Source organism: Acomys russatus, chromosome 13 (genome assembly GCF_903995435.1).
Source record: "Acomys russatus chromosome 13, mAcoRus1.1, whole genome shotgun sequence".
Taxonomy (NCBI): Eukaryota; Metazoa; Chordata; class Mammalia; order Rodentia; family Muridae; genus Acomys; species Acomys russatus.
The window spans coordinates 47,070,280-47,088,530 of NC_067149.1; the positions used below are offsets into that span (position 1 = coordinate 47,070,280).

The 18,251-nt window shown below is 42.7% G+C and overlaps 1 protein-coding gene across 10 annotated transcripts in view; it reads right to left on the minus strand.

Annotated features, from left to right (window-relative positions):
* Window positions 1–18,009, minus strand: part of Erc1 (ELKS/RAB6-interacting/CAST family member 1) — a 259,649-nt gene extending 241,640 nt beyond the window's left edge. For 4 of the 10 annotated variants that reach the window (XM_051155232.1, XM_051155238.1, XM_051155237.1 and 1 more), the window contains exon 1: window positions 17,805–18,007. The gene's annotated coding sequence lies outside the window, so the exon portion shown is untranslated. Of the gene's footprint in view, window positions 1–14,421; window positions 14,483–17,804 lie in introns of those variants that run through there. The other 6 variants (XM_051155234.1, XM_051155230.1, XM_051155228.1 and 3 more) reach the window with 4 other exon arrangements.
* Window positions 18,010–18,251: the final 242 nt, after the last annotated feature.

Genomic DNA, 18,251 nt, shown 5'->3' on the forward strand with positions numbered 1-18,251 from the left:
GCTTTCCACCAAGCCCAACAACTTGAGTTCAATCCCAGGGATATGGCAGAAGGACAAAATGACCACCATAAGTTGTCTCTAATGGCTATACATGAAATAAAAATAATAATAATGAATGTATTGTTGCCAGGCATGGTGGCACACACCTTTAAACCCAGCATTTGGGAGGCAGAGGCAGGCGGACTGATGTGAGTTCAAGGCCAGCCTGGTCTACAAAGTGAGTCCAGGACAGCCAGGGTTACACAGAGAAACCCTGTCTCAAAAACAAACAACAACAAAAAGACCATTCAGCACTAGTTTTCATGATCATCAATGACCAATGACAGTGGTCTGGACACTGATTGCTAGTATTCCTATGAACAGTAAGCTTTAAAAAAAAAAAAAGAAATGTACACATTAAAGAAAGTACACATCGGGCTAGAGAGATGGCTCAGCAGTTGAGAGCACTGACTGCTCTTCCAGAGGTCATGAGTTCAATTCCCAGCAACCACATGGTGGCTCACAACCATCTATAATGTGATCTGATGTGCATTGTATACATAATAAATAAATAAATCTTTAAAAAAAAAAAAAAGAAAAAAAGAAAGTACACATCTCTGTTCCACCATCCACATGTAATTTAGTAAAATAGGTTTACTGAAACCATGTGCCTGATTATACAACCTTCCCCTGACTCCTCAGTGCCTAGTGGAGACTAGGAACTACAGATCATTGGCTAAAGCTGCACCACCATTAGGGCATAGCAACCTAAAAGAGGGTCTCTGACAATAACAGCAAAATATGAATTAAAGGTGCAATCACAGTATTTGCCACTGTTATCATTTCTTCCTTTATAGAAGGGTTAGTAACTCAGTTATGAATCAGCTGGATTAAAGGTTTCAATAATTTTTATCAGTTAATCAAGTTAATTCTAGGTTCTCAGCATGACAAATACCTTGTCAAACAGATACGTAGGAGTAAACAATGTTGTTAATCAGGGCCCTCTATTTAAATCAACAATCTCCCACTCAGCTCAACGGATGTAATCTCCAGGTTGGGGAGCCGTCCCTTGACTCTACGCCTCATTTATACTATGATCTTTTAGAATGCTAAAATATTCAAGTATAACTTTAGTTATCTTGCATTGTATACCAACTCTCACCCTAAATAAAGTCATGAACTTGGTATAGTGTGATATGGGCATGTCGTCCCACTTGGACCCAAGTTAGACAAGAGCAGCTCAAACAACTTAATAGCAAGACCCTGCCTATTAAAAATTAATGAAATGTAAAGCCAAAATACCTGTTTATAGCTTCTTAGACATAAGTCCAAATTCCAAAATCTCACAAAATACAAAACTAATCTGGTGCCTACCAGGCTTGTACAGAAATGGAAATAGCAACATATGGGATGAAGGAACAAAGCCACAATCCCTGGAACTTCCTTCACAATGACGTAGGGGCTGGAGATTGCTCGGCAGCTTTGAGCTCATACTGTTCCTGCAGAGACCACAGTACAGCTCCCAGCACCCACATCTACAGTTCAAAACCACCTAACTCTATAATCATGAAAGGCAAATCATCACCTAGCATGGTAGCGCACACACACACACACATATATACACAAAAATAAGTAAGAAATAAATAAATAAATAAATAAGTGTAACCTCTTTTAAGAGGTGGAGAAACATTAAGGAAAACACCTAGGGCGAGGGAGGGGGGAGTAAAATCTTTTAAAGCAAAAATACTTAAGAAATCCTTTCAAAGAGATGGCTCAGTAGTTAAGAGCACAAACTGCTCTTCCAGAGGACCCAGGTTCAATTCCCACCATCCACATGGCAAAGCATCACTATTTGTAACTCCTATTCCAGAGGATCCGACACCCTCACACAGATATACAACACCAATGTACATAAAATAAAAAGAAATAATTTTTAAAATCCTTTAATAATATTTTAACTTCCATCTAATTAAAACCACACAAGTTAAAACTAAGTACATTTGATCTCAATAGATATGAAAAGCATCCATTTTCAGCATTTATTAATTTTAGGAATGAAACTTTAAAAAAAAACAAAAACTTAAAAGGAAACTTTTTTTTTCTTTTTTTAAGTTTAAGTTTTTTGAAACAGGGTTTCTGTGTGTAGCCTTAGCTGTCCTGGACTCACTGTAGACTAAGCTGGCCTCGAACTCACAGAGATCATCCTGCCTTTGCCTCCTGAGTACTGGGATTAAAGGTGTGTGCCACCACTACCTGGCCAAAAAAAAACAAAAAAACAAAAAACAAAAAACTTTTTTAACCTAATAAAAGACATGCACAAAAGCAGCCAAAACAAGTATCTGTAGAGAAACAAGTACCTGTAGAGAGGTACTTTGAAAGCTATTGCTTGTACTTAAGAACCCCAATGCAGGAGATGGTGACAGGAGGCCAATAAAGGGCCGCTACCAGGGAAGGCATGTGTATGCCTGGGATCCCAGCACACAGGAGGATGAGTCATGGGCACCTCCAACTTAAGGCCACACTGGACTAAATAGAAAGATAAAAGAAGGGGGAAAAAAACAAAAACAAAACCCAGACACAGCCAGTTATCCCTTACAGCTTTCCTATGGCCCTCTGGAAGTATCATGAGGCCGTTGTCACAGCCTCCTGCCGTCTAATAAGGCATACAAAACCACCAAGCAGAGTAGGGCATGATGGGGCCTGCTATAACCCCAGCACTAAGGAGGTGGAGACAGCAGGATCGGGAACTAAAAGGCACACTGGGCTCTCAGAGCTCCTGTTGGGGTGGGGGGATTCTCACTAACACAATGGCCGCTGGCTGATGATAGACACTTTCGTTTCTGTTACTCTTTATGACTGACTGGCACAAACAGCAGAGCACCAGCAAGTTGGCTTGCTCTTCTTTCTGCCACTGCCGTAAGTGACAAACTGCTAAATCTAAAAGGGCTCATCTTATCAGTTCTAGTCTTCAGCATGCCTCATGTGTGTACTGTGTTTGACATTATCACACTTAACAGAGATAAAGATGAACAGTTCTCTCTGAGATGGAAAAATGGCAAGGACATCTCTCATCACCATTCTATGCAAGCAAATGCTAGGTATCCTAGCCAGAGAAAGAAAGAAAGAGGACCTGAATTGCAAGGACAAAACAGTAACAATTTTACACGTTACACAACATGGAACTCAAGGAGAATTTACAGTAAGTTATTAGGCAAAGGCTGGCAAAACTTAGAAAATATAATGAAAATTCATTATTTGTCTCCATATAGCAAAAGTAAACAGAAAGTAAATTTTATTTCAAAATTCTCTTTACAACCAGACTCACACTTGTCCTCCCAGCACTAAGGAGGCTAAGACAAGATGACTGCCATGAAATCAAGATCATTACGAAATGAAATCAGCTTAGCCTACACAGCATGGCCCAAGCCCCAGGAAGTAAGTAACTAAGGCAGGGGTGGCGGCACACTCACTCCTTTCACTTTAGCACTCAAGAGACGAGTAGATCTCTATGAGGTCCAACCTAGTCAGCACTACAAACTGGGACGGGGGTTGGGAGGTGGTTGGGAGGCTGTTTTTTACTTATTAAATGAATAAATAAAATTATTTAAATAAAAGCCAGGCACAGTGGCATATGCCTGTAGTCCCAGCTACCTGGGAAGCTGGAACAGGAGGCTGAGGTGGCAGGGTAACTTAAGCCTGAGGAGTTAAGGCTGGCCCAAACAAAGTTGTGAGACCATATCTCTTTTTTAAAAAATAGTCACAATACAAAATCAAGTTTACTTATAACAGCATAAATATAGCAAAAGATGTGTAAGAATGCAGCAAAAAAAGAAGCAGCAGCACTGCAAACCATTACCAAGCCTGACGCAGTGGCTCACACTTGTCATCCCAGCATTCTGGGCAGCTGAGGTAAGACTGCCATAAATTTGGGGTTAGACTAACAAAGACTATGTTGCAAAAAGCAAACAAAAACAGAAAACAAGTAAGGACTTTTGGAATGACTCACTGCTTGCCATCAAGTCTGATAACTTGAGTTCAACGCCTGGAGCCCACATGACAGAAGACAACCAAGCACCATAAGTTGTCTTCTGACCTCCACAAGCTCTCCAAGCCCATCTGTCTGTCTCTCCCATACACACACAAATTAATAAATGTAATATAAAGTCATCATCTGAGAAATGAAAAACAACAATGGAATCACATTTAACAACTCAAGACTCCACATTATAAAGAAGTGATTGTACCCAATTTCTAAGTTCAACCAAATTCTAATTTAGGGCCTCAGCTTCCTTATCTTTTGAGGGGGTTCATGTGTGTGCATGTGTGCACCACCATGCCCGGCTTCCTTTTTTTTTTTTTTTTTCATCAGCTTACCTGCTGCCAAATTTTGTTGTTGTAACTAACACTACCATGAATATCCACACACAAATCAGGAGGCATGTTTTCATTTCTTCTTTTGTAGGCACCTAATTACAAAAGCTAAGGGCATACAGTAAATATGTTTGACTTACGCAACATTTAATAGTACTGCCAGCCATGTACAGGAATAGCAGCTCCTCCAAACTTCACCTGCACTACCCCAGTCTTTTGACTTTAGCTATTCTCTAAGGGTGGTTATCTCACTGTGTCTCCCATCTAATGACTATTGGCAGTGAGTATCTTTTCCAGACACTTATTACCATGGCAGTGAAGGCTCATTTAAACCTTTTGTTCATATTTTCTTGGCTTGTTTGTCCTATTAGTAAGAGTTCCTTATAAGTCCTAACTGCAAGGGGGCTTGCACTTAGTTGAAGAGATGGCTCAGCAGTTTAGAGTGCTTACAGTTCTGTAAGGAAGCAGAGTTCAGGCCCTACCACCCACATCAGGCTGCTCACAAACACCCGCAACCAATGCTCCTTCTTGTCTCTGTGGGTACCCACACTAACGCACACATAAAAAAATTAAATCCTTAAAAATAATAATGTTCTAAATAAAAGATAGATTTCTGGCCAGGCGTGGTGGCGCACGCCTTTAATCCCAGCACTCGGGAGGCAGAGGCAGGTGGATCGCTATGAGTTCGAAGCCAGCCTGGTCTACAAAGTGAGTCCAGGATGGCCAAGGCTACACAGAGAAACCCTGTCTCGAAAAACCAAAAAAAAAAGATAGATTTCTAAGTATTTTTCTCCCATCTGTCACTTGTTTTTATTATATTTTATTCTGCTAGTGACAGCCTTTAAAAAGTAAAACTTTGGAGCCAGGCATGGTGGCACACGCCTGTAATCCTAGCACTCAGGAAGCAGAGGCAGGTGGATCTCTGTGAGCCCGAGGACAGCCTGGTCTACAAAGCAAGTCCAGGATAGCCAGAGCTACACAGAGAAACCATCTCAAAAAGGCAAAAAAAAAAGTAAACTTTTAACTTGTTTGTTTGTTTGTTTGTTTTGGAGAAACAGGGTCTCTATGTGTAGTTCTAGATATCCTGGAACTCACTATGTAGATCACGTTGGCCTCAAACTTAAAGAGATTCTCCGGCCTCTGCCCCACCCTCAGCCCTTGACCCCCCACTCCCCTGTCCCTTTCCCTCCAATGCTGTGATTAAAGGCATGTACTACCTTTTAACTTTGGCCACCAACTTCTAATTTTGACAAACATCAAATTCTCTTATTTTCCTTTATGAGTCCTTATTTATTTATTTATTTATTTATTTATTTATTTATTTATTTAGGGTTTGAAGACAAAGTTTCTCTGTATAGCCTTGGCTGTCCTGGATTTCCTTTGTAGACCAGGCTGGCCTCAAACTCAAGAGATCCACCTGCCTCTGCCTCCCAAGTGCTGGGACTAAAGGCGTGCGCCACTACCACCTCCAGCCCTAGAAAAGTTTATACAGCGGGCCCCTTAGCATGCAGTTGCACTGTCTGTGGTTTCAGGTACCAAATGGTAGACCAAAATATGATAATATTAAGTGGGATATTGAAGAAATAACTGATAAGTTTTAAATTGTATGTTATTTGAATATCATCAAACTATCTAATGACATCTACTTCACCCTTCCCAGGAATCTGCTGAATCTATGCTGTCTATGCTACCTACCCATTAGTGAGTGAGTGTCTGTCTGTCTGTCTCTCTCTCTCTTTTATTTTGTGTGTGTGTGTGTGTGTGTGTGTTCCAAGACTGGGTTTCTATGTGTAGCCTTGGCTGTCCTGGACTACCTTTGTAAACCAGGCTGGCCTTGAACTCACATAGATCTGCCCGCCTGTCTGCCTCCTTGAGTGCTGAGGTTACAGGCCTGTGCCACCACAACCTGGCACCCATTAGTCTCTTGATGGCTTTCTAGATAATCAGATCCACTATCAAGTTCCGAGTCCAAGTAACTTTTCCAGAGTAAGATAACACTATGTCTCAATTCCTATGCCATTCTCTCCAGTACTTCTGATTCAATAGGCATTGTATCATTTCACATTACCATTCGGAGGGCTGAATACAAAGCCAGGATTGGATAGTGGTGCTCGCCTAAAATCCCAATACTTAGGAGTCTGAGCCAGGAGGATCACAAGTTCCAGCCCGGACTACCTAAAGACCTTTTCTCAGAATGGGGATCAGGGTCGTGGCACACACCTTTAATCCCAGCATTCATGAGGCAAAGGAAGGAAGGTATCTGTGAGTTTGAGGCCAGGGCTCCATAGTGAATTCCAGGCTAGAAGAGCTACAGTGAGACCCTGTCTTAATTGATAGATCAACCGATCAATAAATAATGGATGGATGGGTGGGTGGGTGAGTATGAATATAGTTCAAAAAAGTAGGTACGTTGGTTAGTTGTCCTCAAACCCATTATATAGCCCACTGTGCCTTCTAGCCCCCATCTCGGCTTCCTACGTGCTGGACTGACAGGTGGGATCTACTACACTACAGAAGAGGCAGCCTACAGTACGAGTGCCCTATAAGTCAGAACAGTGGCTGTGCATTTATAAAGTAGGAGTGGATCAGACGGTGATGAGTAAAAGAAGCTTATAGAATGATGACAATGTCCTAATATGTGACCTAGAGATGATAAGTATTCCATAACTTGTTAAACTATACATTTGTTTTAGATATGTTTCTACTTTATTTGTGTGTGTGTGTGTGTTGTGGCTATAGATGTGTGTGTGTGTGTAGAGGCCAGGGGTCAATTACCTCAGGAGCCTTATAATTTGAGACAAGTCTTCCATTTGGCGTGGAGCTCACAGATTGGGCTAGGTTGACTGGCCAGCTAGCCCCAGGGACTAACCTGTCTAACCACCGCCCCCCCCTCACCATCCATACTGGAATTACAAGTAGAAGCACCATGCATGGCTTTCTCACATAGACTCCAACATAGCATCAGAAATTTGCATGCTTGTGCAACAAGCACTTTACCTACTGAGCTACCTCCTTAGTTCATAGTTCTCTATTTTAGTAGGCAAATTATATTACACAATGAAATGAATTTTAAATTCTAAACTTTTATTTCATAAAATGGTTTTACAATAATATCACAAACATTAAACTTAAGGCATTTCACAGAGAACACTGGTTAATTGCAAATCAAAGGGCTTTGAAATAAAATAATAACAGTGGAGGAAATTAAAGTAGTATATCCAAGCCAGGCGGTGGTGGTGCACGCCTTTAATCCCAGCACTCGAGAGGCAGAGGCAGGCGGATCGCTGTGAGTTCAAGGCCAGCCTGGTCTACAAAGTGAGTCTAGGACAGCCAAGGCTACACAGAGAAACCCTGTCTCAAAAAACCAAAAATAAAAAATAAAAAAAATAAAGTAGTATAGCCAGAAGATGGTAAGAAATATAGGGGATTAATTCTATTAAGTGAATCGCTAACAATGATAGTTGAAGAGTGACTACCAGCCTGGTGAGGTGGCGCACGCCTGTAAAAGTTTTGAGGTGAGGCTGGGGTTATGCCTATATTTCCACAGGGAGTGAAAAAATATGGTTGCTGACAAAACTTTTAAAGATTAGTTCTGACTAGGAAAAACCTCTTAGTATATAATACATGAATGCATTCATATAGCAAGGGAATAACAAGTGCTGTAACGCCAGCACTTGGGACGCAGGGGCAGGGGCAGGGGCAGGGGCAGGGGCAGGGGCAGGGGGATCTCTGTGAGTTTGAGACCAGCCTGGTCTGCAAAACGAGTCCAGGGCAGCCAAGGCTACACAGAGAAACCCTGTCTCGAAAAAACAAAACCCAAAAAGAATGACTACTGAATCATTTTAGTGGTACACACTTGTAATATAATTCCCAATACTAGGAGCATGGAAACAAGAGAATCGCAAGTTCATGTTTGCCTGGGTTACACAAACTAAATGACTAATCTTCTAAAACAAACTTGATCCTGTGTCATAATTTTAAAATTAGTTTCCCCTGGGTGGTGGTGACACACACCTTTAATCCCAGCCCTTGGGATACAGAGGCAGGCAGATTTCTGAGTTTGAGGCCAGCCTCCTCTACAGAGCGAGTTCCAGGACAGCAAAAGCTACACAGGAAAACCATGTCTAAAAGAACAAACAAAAAGCTCATGGCTTCAATATCCATGATCATGGGCTAAATCTTACTTAGCACTCATTCAAAGCTTGCAACCTAGGGGGAAATGCATTAAATATCTTAAAAATACTCACACCTGTACTGAACACTGCTACTCATAGAAAATCAATAAGGCATAGTAAACTGAGAGGTGGAAGAGAGGAAGAAAACACACATCCTCCTAGGTTGATGTCCTAACTAAGAAACACCAGAGAAAAGCAGAAATCATGCATTCAGATTGGAGCGCACTAAGTTTAAGTAGCCTCCAAAGGGAAATGCTGAGCAACAAATTAGATAAACTGGTCCTCACACTCAGGATCGAGGGATCCTTAAAGATTAACAAATACAGCCTCAGCGTAAGATAAAACACATGGAGAAAAATGGCCTGGAGAAATTCAAACATTTAATGAGTGGGTAGAAAATGATTCAAAAGCTGAGCTAAGAAACTGAGCAAAAAAACAGGAGCACCTACTGAAAAAGAAAGATTTACAAAAGGAGAAAGCCACCCTGGAGTGGCGGATCACACCTTTAATCCCAACACTACCGGAGGCAGAGGAAGGTGGATCATTGTGAAGCCAGCCTGGTCTACAAAGCCAAGTCTAGGAAAAGTCAGGGCTACACAGAGAAGCCCTGTCTCAAAAAACAAAAAAACAAAACAAAAAACAAAAAAATACAAAAAAGAGAAAGCTAGGCATCATGGAACCCGCCTGTAATCCTGTAATCCTAGCATTTGGAAAGCTGAGGCAAGATGACTGCTGTGAGTGTGAGGCCAGCCTGGGTCATGTAATAAGCTCAAAAGTCCATCCTGAAGCCACAGCAAAACCAAAACCTTGCCTCAGAAAGGAAGAAAGAAAGGGCTGGGGTGGGGGGAGGAAGGAAGGAGGGAAAGGAAGGGAAGAAAAAGGAAAGGAAAAACTGTGAAGTCTGCTATGGCAGGCAATTTCCAACATAAATAATCTCTACCCAGGTATTCATGGCATTATGAAAACTCATCTTGAGTGTGTTGAACCAAAATACAAAACTCTAAAATACAAAAACAACAAAAGGGATAGTATATCACTTGCAAGATTGGGCTAAAAACACTGTGGCTAGTATCTCCCCTCTTCCCTCCAGAGTTCTTGATCCAGGAGATCCAAAGTACTATTGTCGTAGTGCACACATAATCCTATGCAGAGATCCAGATGGAAGGGACTGTCTTATCCAGCAAACAGCATGGCCTACCACTGTTGACATGGGCAGAATCTCCTCCAGGAAGCTCTGAGATCACAGCAACCTCAGTCAGCACCTCTACAGCCTTACGGATGACCCTGAATCAGAGACACCAAACACAACCAGACCTCAGGTACAGCTATTAAAGGGTTAAATACAAGGACAGAAAAACAGCCACTGGCTATGTTCATGTGCTATTTTCAGTTTCAGTGAAATCATAAAGATGACATAGAAGAAAGACCACGGGTGAAAAAATGGAAGAATACAATAAATGTCGAGACAATTCTTAACAAGAAGTCTGGCTCTAGGGGGGATGGGGGGGAATGGGGAAGCCTGAAATTCCTGCATTTGAAAAGAGTAGGCAAGAGAGGATCAAGAGCTACTAAGGCCATAGTGAGTTTGAGGCCAGACTGGGGTACATGAAACCCTGACTCATGAAAAATAAAAAAAAGAAAGAAAAAGAAAAATCAAACAAGAATGTTTGCCTGCAAAACTGAGAGCAACTTAGAACAATAAATATGGAATTGTAGAGTTTCTCAGGAAGAGACTTTTTAAGTTAAATAGTAAGAAGCCGGGTGTGGCGGTGCATGCCTTTAATCCCAGCATTTGAGAGGCAGAGACAAGCCGATCTCTGTGAGTTTGAGGCTAGCCTGGTCTGCAAAGTGAGTCCAGGACAGCCAAGACTACACAGAAAAACCCTGTCTCAAAATACCAAAAAAAAAAAAAAAAAAGGTAAAAAGCCAATGGAGAAAATATACTTTGTTGAGAAGTCTGGTGAAGTTCTCCATTTCTTCAAAACGTCCTCACTGTCTCTCTGCCGTAACTGGAAACTGGCTTTCAATCAGGGCGCCTCTCCTCACGCAGCCTCTTTCCAGTCTCTCATACCCCAGCCAATACTGAGAAACGGCCTTTACCAGCCATTATTCCTGAACCCTCATGAAAACCCTCGCCCTGATTCCATGCTGTCCAGCCAACACAGTCTTCTCGTTCTCCCTCGCCCTGAGGCTGACCATCACCTCAGGATGTATAGGCAGCAAATCCCAGTGAGCGCTGCGCTCTACACTGCCAGCCCTGCCCCGCCCTGCTCGGTTAAACACACACATGAATGGGTCCTTTAACACCAGCTCTTCAAACTCTCCATCCAGCCTCAGTAAGCAACTCTGTTTTCTGGCTCTAGCCATTCAATCACTTGTGAATCCATTTACTTGTGCTATTATCCAGTCATTCATCAAATATAGTAACTACCTATTATTTGCTCAGTAGAGAACACATAACAGATAGTCATCGTCCTAATGAAATACAGGACTTTTTTTTTTCATATTTTCCACAAATACAGCATGGAAAGATGTAGCTGAAGTCCAGTACGTGACCACCACATTTCTTTTATTCAAAGTAACCATACCATTCTATAAAACAGGTATTGTCTAGTGTGATTCAGTGAATCCCTGTGGAACCCTAGTGATCACTTTTTCCCTTAACAAGGGTTCAAAAACTATCTATTAGACAATCTAGTCTATAAATAAAGCCAGAGTTCATCATTAGGCCACAAAATGAAATATTTCTTAATGCAATTTTAGAAAAACTATTTAACTGCACAGAATTTTACTGGTAAGAAAAACAACCCCAGACATAGTAATGCACGCCTGAAATCCCAGCACTCTGGAGGGGAAGGAGAAGGACTGTTGCTTGGTCCAGAACAAGGAGTGAGATCTTGACTCAAAAAACCCAAAGGGGGACTGAAGAGACTGCCCGGTGGTTAAGAGCTCAGGGGCTCTTGCAGAGAACCCGGGTTCAATTCCCAGAACCCATATGGCAGCTCATAACACCTACCCGTAACTCCAGTCCCAGGAGATCCAACGCCTTCTTCTGGAACCCCCAGACACAAAGACACACACACTTACAGGGCACAGACATGTAAGTAGGCAAACACCTACACACATACAATTAAATAATGGGGCTTTCTTTTTTTGAACAGATGAAAAATAGTTATTGCCCTCAGGAAAATTTAAGATGGGACAAAAGAAACCTGTCTGGGTTCTTAATAAGATACATTTATTATCTCAGCAAATAATGTATGCAGATAAGAATAAAAATGATAAAATCACAGACATCCTCTGTGTTCATTTTTAACTTTCTAATCAACCCAGGCAAGTAAAAGAACTAAATGATGCCTGCATCTACCTCACACCAGATACTGAGTCATCTGCATTGCCAGACACTCCAGTTGGGCAGAGTTCTGACACATCTCACAATGACCCAGAGTTGAGCACTTTCTTCCCTCCTCTAGAACATCACTCCCCTGGCTCTTCTTATTCAGGACCTTCTCTGCCAGTTCCTCTTCATTTCTCCAGGGTATCTTGCAGTTTTTGGTAAGGTAAGGACCGTAAAGGTAGACATGTGTGTCAGCTGGCTATTGCATTCCTGATGTCTAAAAAGCACCCAGAACCACATTACTTTATGATAGGATGAGTACATAAATAAATCAGTCCCCACCGCTCAGAGACTTTGATCTCTTCTCTACCTAAATTCACTCCCTGATGCTCTCAACACTCTACAATTTTAAATACCAGATGAAATAGCTTATTTTTCCTGGACATGTCCCCTGAACTTCCAGAATTTCCGCAAACATGCTTCAACTTTTAGCTCTATCTCAGTTATGGCAGCTTGTTGTTCTAGCTGTTCAAGCAAAAATCTCACTTATTCTTTAAGATTCTGTTTTGCTCTCATCCATTTTCAAGCACTACAACTTAATTACCCTCAAAACTCAAAATCCAACCTCTTCTCACCATTTTCTTTTCCTGTAATAACACAATCTCCTGCCTACTGTGCGTACTTCTATATTCCACACTCTCCTAAAGTAACACACAACAGTAACATCCACTCTCCTAAGACACAAGTCAGAGTACACTGGCTCCCTTACCTTACTCAAAACTCGGGTCATTTCCACTGGTCTACAAGCTGCCTGCTCCTGTCACCACGCCTTCTCTTCCTGCTCACGTCTTCCTCACCATGATCAAGTGTATCCCACTGTAACTCTAGGTCAAATACTTTCTCCCCGAAGTAGTTTTTGTCAGGATGTTTAACACAGCAACAGGAAAAGAAACTAAGGTAATGATTATTAGCATCCTTGTTGCCTACTAGAGTCCTAGCACCTAAAACACTTAACACATGATACATGCTCAATGTGGTGGTGGTGTTTTATATTCATTGGCATTTTGCCTGCATATATGTCTGTGTGGGTGCTGGGAATTGAAGCAGGGTCCTCTGGAAGATCAGTCAGTGCTCTTAACTGCTGAGCCATCTCTCCAACCCCTCAATGTGTATTTTTAAAATAATTACCCTATTTATTCTGTGTTTATGTGTGCACAACTGCACGTGTGCCACTGTGAGCATGTGGAGGCCAGACAACAATTTATAGCAGTTGGTTCTTTTCATCTACCATGTAGGTACTGGGGATTGAATTCAGCTAGGTAACAATTGCCTTTACCTACTGAAACATCTCTCAGCCTTTGATATGTATATTTTAACTGAATGAATAAATAATATTCAAGGAATAAAGCTCAAAAGGTGTTAACAACTTAATCATGTGTCAAAACTGTTTTACTTACATTAATTAACTCATTTGACCATCCTAAGAGGCTAAATAGTATTGTTATTCTAATTTTTCAGAAGAATTTAGGCAGAGGTTAAAGTTGAGAAGTGAAGGCTGGAGATGGCTCAACAGTTAGGCGCACTTACTCTCTTGCAAAGGACTTGGTTTCTGTTTCCAGCTCCTATATCAGGAAGCTCACAACAACCTACAACTCTAGGAGCTCCACTGCCCTCTGGCCCTCTGTACACATGTGGTCTACATAAACTCACATACATACATAAATAAAATGTATCTTTTTCTAAAAGAGAAATTAAGGTTATGGCTGGGCATGGTGGCATATGCTTTAGTCCCAGCACTCAGAAGGCAAAGGCAAGCAGATCTCTGTGAGTTCAAAGCCAGCCTAATCTACAGAGGTAGTTCCAGGACAACCAGAGCTCTACAGAGAAACCTTGTCTCAAAAAGAAAAAACAAAAACAACCTAAGGTTAAGAAGCAATATGCTTCCAGCACTCAGGAGGCAGAGTCAGGTAGATCACTGTGAGTTAAAGGCCAGCCTGGTCTACAAAGTGAGTCCAGGATGGCCAAGGCTACACAGAGAAACCCTGTCTCGAAAAACAACAACAACAACAAAAAGGGAAGTAATATGCTCTACACTACACAATGGCAAGGCCAGGATTGACCAGTCTAATTCCAGAACTGACACTTCAAAACATGGAAAACCTCAAGCGTCATATAGTTCAATTATATTCCACATAATCATGGCCCATCGCTCTCAAAATAGCTGATGCACTACTTATTTGATTATACATAGCACTTTGTTCCCTGCTCTTTCTCCATCATTGTTTCTGATAGTTTATATATAAAGTACATTTAACAACTTTCATACTCCTTCCTACAAAGCATAACCAGCATAAAGCAGCAGCTGTTTCTATGAGAACCTTCGCTTTTAAATTTCCAGCTTGTTGCTGAATCACAAGACTGCCATAATTCTCTATGACTTTAGCAATGAAGAAAAACTTCACTGAACTCAACAAGGATAGGAGAGGGAATAAAGAGAAACAGCATTTAAAAAGATAAAAGGCAATTCTACACTTTAATTCAATAAAGCCTGGAACTCACCATGTACATACACCAGGCTGGCTTCAAACTTGAAACAATCCTCCAGGCTCATCCTGCTAAATGTTAGAATTACAGGTGTGAGGTAGCATGTTCACCTAGCAAAAAATACTTAAGATTTCTTTTATTTTGAATTATGAGTATGGGAGCGTGAATGATGTGAATGTGAGGGCAGGAGGAGGCCAGGACAGGAAGCCAGGTCCCCTAAGGCTGGAGTTACAGGCCACGAACTGTGAGCAGCCTGGCTGGGTGCTGGGAACCAAGTTCAGGGCCGCTAGAAGAGCAGTGAGCCCCCCAGCACCCAAGTGATGGAGCTGCCTTAATAAAATAAAATGCATAATTTGTTTCAGTCACATGAATTTCTAAGCTGGTTTTTAATTCTACCTCTGACACCCACCAAATTACATGATTTCATTTCTGCAAAAATTACCAATTCACTATTAACTACGTAAATGTTAGTATACACACACAAATTTCACCTAGCATCTTTTGGGTTTTTGTTTTCTTTGGTGCTCGGGATCAAACCTTGGGCAAGTACACTAGCAACTGAATACATAGCTATCCCCTCAGCCAATATCTAATTAATCAGTCTCCAAAACTGAAAACTAGCCTAACATGGTAGTCAAGTTAGTCCCAGTACTTGGCGTAGGCAGTCAGATCTCTGTGAGTTAAAGCCTAGTCTACATAGTGAGACCCTGTCTCAAAACTACCAAAGGGGGAGAGGGTAAACATGTGGGTTTGCTCCCAGCTAATTTAAATTACAACTATTCACTGGAGCAACCAATTGTTCACTGTCTGTATACAGATCACTGAATCTTACTTCATGACTATGAACTATACACTTCATCAATTACCCATCACAGCTTCTATTTCCCATCAGTCTCTACAAGCACAAGTGTTTTCTTAGTAGATCAGAGTCTGCTCATGAAGTAAACATGGAAAACAGGCAGCGACCGCCAACTACTGAACCAAACCTATTTTTTGCTCTCTTGAGTTACAGAAAAATACTCCCCTGGCCACTTCCCCAAATAAATTAGGTAGTTGTTACAAAAATTACTGTTTAAACTTAATTTTGTGGCAATTTCTCTTCTTCCATAAGTAAACTATTGAGAGTCCTAATATATATCCATCAAAGGACCTGTTTCCTCAACAAGACATAGCTTAAATCATAAGTGATAAAGCAAGTGATTACTATAATCTAATAGGAACAAGAACCCAAAAAGGATTCAGGTTTACTATGCCGAAGTGGGATGTGCGGACACAAAGAATGCTGAGCACCGTTACCCTCAGTAACATCTGCACCGTCACCCTCAGTAACATCTGCACCGTTACCCTCAGTAACATCTCCCAACAAGGTGAAGGGCATGTTCCCACAGGATGCCAAACCACCAGACTGACAATATTTCTTGGAACTGGAAGCACCTATGTAAATGTGTGTGTGTGTATTCTATTTCATTTTTTTTAATGTTTAGTAAAGACAAATAAAGCCAGGTGTGGTGATACATGTCATTAATCCCAGCACCTGAAAGCAGAAGCAGGCATATCTTTGAGATACAGGCCAGCCTAGTCTATAGAGCTAGTTCCAGGAACACAGAGAAACCCTGTCTTGAAAAATAACAAAAAAAAAAAAAAAAAGAAGAAAAAAAAAAAAAAAAAAAAAAAAAGAAAGAAAAATAACAAAAACAAGCTGGGTATGGTAGCGCATGCCTGTAATCCCAGTACTCAGTGAGGCAGAGGCAGGCGGATCACTGTGAGTTCGAGGCCAGCCTGGTCTACAAATTGAGTCCAGGAACCCTGTCTCGAAAAACCAAAAAAAAAAAATTGAGTCCAGGACAGCCAAGGCTACACAGAGAAACCCTGTCTCAAAAAAAGAAAGAAAGATAACAAATAAAGAAAAGGGGAGGGGGGAAGGCTGCAATAAGTACACCTGAAAATAAAAAATAAAAGCAGTCTTCAAGGGCTGGAGAGATGGCTCCGTGGTTAAGAGCACTGCCTGCTCTTCCAAAGGACCCAGGTTCAATTCCCAGCACCCACATGGCAGCTCACAACTGTCTGTAACTCCAAGATCTGACACTCTCATACTAAGGCACATTAAAATTAAAAAAAAAAAAAAAAAAAAAAAGCAATCTTCAAGAAAGCCAAGATTGATAGGTCATGTCTGATCTTTGAAGGCTGAGAAAGAAGAACAGCAATAAATTGGAGGCCAGCCTGGAGTGAGGCCTTGTGTTTAAAAAAAAAAAAAAAAAAAAATTCTAAAATAGGGAAACAGAGATAACCCAGCAGGGAAATGCGCTAATGGCACAGGTTTAACCACCGAAGTTTGATCCCAGCAATCCACAGTGGGAGAACCAAGTCCCAAAAGCTGTCCTTTGACCTCAAAGAGGGAGCGCTGATGCACTTGCACAGGCACACACAAAATGCATTTTTTAATAAAACAACAACAAACTCCAATGAATACAATGAACACAAAATGTATCAAGGTATATTTAACAACAAGGTGGAAGAGACAGTTGCACTTTAAAACATTTAAGCCATTTTCACACAATCGCCTCCCAACAGAACTGTTCACGGTTCGTTTATCCACTCAAAGCAATCAACCACAACCACCTGCAACTATTACTCTGCAATGTGCTTGGCAAATCAAACTGTGTCCTCAACTTAAAAATTAAAAGTGGTACGAAGAGACCGAGCACAAGAAGGGGGAGGGGAGGGTAGGAGAAAGAAAAAACTGACAGATAGCACTTTTAAAGGGGCTAAGAGTAATGACACATACTCCCTCATGGTTGCTACCGAATGAAGTAGTCTAAACACCAACATCTTCCTTCTCGTGTGTAAAACCTGATTCACTCACGCTCACAATTTACCTACCCCAACTCAACGCAAAGTGATTCTCTTCCCTCGGCGATTTCCACTCATCTGGCCAAGAAAAGCACCAAAACCCTAAAGCGGCAATGTGAGATCAGCTGCAGTAGCCCCTCCTGCTACCTCCAAGGCAACATCCACGCTTCATTTTCCATTTGCAATACAACCTTTTTTCCTCTTCTAGCTCACCGGGTCCAAAATAATAAGATCATCTTAAAACATTTTACATCCGATCCACCTTGGACGCACCCCAACTCCAGGGCTCCCCAACAACCCCGTCTCCCCACAATCATGCCTCCAACTCCGAATCTCTACAGAGCCAGAAGCCCCCACCTCCCACCTTCAGCAGAGATTCCCCCCCGCCGCCAGCGCCTTCGCTCCCGCCCAATCCGGGAGCTCCGCAGGGCGCGGCCGCCGGTGGGCTCGCGTGGGCTGGGGCGGGGTCCGCCCTCCCGACCTCCCCATCCTTCCCTCCCACCCACCCCCCGACCCGAAAAGAAGGGGGAGGGGTCCCGAAGCCTCACCTACAGCTCTGCCCCTCCCCAGGGGCACTCTGCCCTGCCCAGCCAGGGCCGGGAGCGCCGAGCCCCGTAGGAAACGGCAAATGCCTCGGCGCCTGCGGCTGCTGGGCAGCTCGAGGTTCCGCCTGACGCGCGAGCGGCTGCCGACGCGGCCGCCTTAGTCTCCTCAGCGCCGCCGCTCCGGCTGCCGTTGCTGCTACTGCCTCCTGGACACCCTGCCGCCAACACTACCACAGCCGCCGCCGCCGCCGCCACCACTGCCACAGCACGACCGGCGCCCGCGACGTCACCACACCCCGCCCCCCGCGCACACCTAGCCCCGCCCCCGGGCGCCCGCGCGGCGCCCTTGCCCCGCCTCTCGCTCCTTGCGGGCCGCAGGGAAGCCCTAGTCCCTCCGGGAAGCGTCCTACGCCGGGGCTCCGGGCGACGGCGCGGCGGGATCGCGAAGCG